Source organism: Morus notabilis, unplaced genomic scaffold (genome assembly GCF_000414095.1).
Source record: "Morus notabilis unplaced genomic scaffold, ASM41409v2 Scaffold1378, whole genome shotgun sequence".
NCBI lineage: Eukaryota > Viridiplantae > Streptophyta > Magnoliopsida > Rosales > Moraceae > Morus > Morus notabilis.
Window position 1 is genome coordinate 89,137 of NW_010358173.1, and position 1,544 is coordinate 90,680.

Sequence of the window (1,544 nt, forward strand, 5' to 3'; positions counted from 1 at the left end):
TGTTTTTTTTTTTTTTTTTTTTTTTTTTTTTAAAGGTTAGATGGTTACTCACATTTGTTTTGGAAAAGAAACTTAACTTCACAAGTTGGAGGTAGGATTTAAGTTTTCACTTGCGCTTAATTATTGGTTTGTAGGTGGGGTTAAATCAAGAACTTCATTCTCTTTTATCAAAGCTAAATTTCTCTGATTGGTAAAAATGTGATAAAAATAATTTTATATCATGCATATTTTAGTACAGAGGTTATTTTCTCTGTCCTATATATATGCCGAACGAACACAACTTATAATAAGTTAACACCTCAAGAGATGTGGACAATGTCAATGAGAAATATTATGAATTATTAATATGGTTAAGTTGGATATTATATATAAGAGAGTTGATGAGATCTAAAAAGATTTAATTTTATGGCGTGTTAGGATTACTTTAAAGTCAAATAAGATAATTTTTTTGAATTTCATAAGGTATCCGACGAATTCAAATTTAGATGAAAAATGTATTTCTTTTTATATCCTATAGAAACGAGTCAACAAAATTTGAAATATTACTTTCTTGACATTTTTTTTTGAATTGATTTATTTATTTTTAATTTTTATCCTTTCGACTTTTTTCTTGTCAAGATTCCCTTACATTAAGAGTGTCGACAAATTAACCAAGTAACCCAACATTTACACAACTTTCAAGTGAACAAGACTCGGATTTTTGCAAAGTGTACTTGTCATTGTTTAGTGTCAATCAATTACTATAATTTAAAAAATCCTATGAATCCCGCGTTTGCGATAGCATCAATTTTGGACAACAGGGATTCCCCACAAATTTGTGTGAACGAAAAATTAACAAAATAAACCAATTAAAACAAGAAGCCCTTAAAGAGCAACACGTATCAACCTCTCATGGTTATAGCCAATTCCAATAATAATGGTTCTGGAAGACTCTAAAGTCCCAAAGTCGTAGAAAAGGAAATCCACTTATAATATATTTATCTCACCAACCCAAAAATATTCCCTGTTTCTTTCCAAAGCTTGTTACAAAGTGGAGAGGTTTGTCTTTCTTCAAATGTACGTTTGTTTGTTTTTGACAAATGGCAAATCTTGCATACTTCGTACTTTCGCGTGGGGAGGCTATTACTTTTGCAGTACTAGCTTGCATGCACTAATTTGCCTGCTCTTATCATTGCTTGCAAAAACCGCTTCGGCTTGCTCTACTCTACTTTCTTTCACTTCATTATTATTTTTTTCTCTCTCGAAAATAATAAAAAAAAAAAAATTAACAGTGTCATCACGTTCTCATTTTTTTCCGTCATTTAAAAAATTATGAAAAGTCCACATCAAGATAATTAAGAAAATGAGTTAACCGTAAGTTAAAATTGTAGAGACAGACTCTCGAGACGAAGGGATTTAAGTTAAGTAGGACGAAAACTGAATACATATATTGTAGATTTAGTAACTTAAATAATCAGAGTGATAGAATTTCTTTAAACGGTGTGGAGATTGGGGTATCTAGGAAGTTTAGGTACCTTGGGTCTATAGTGCAGTATGAAGGAAAT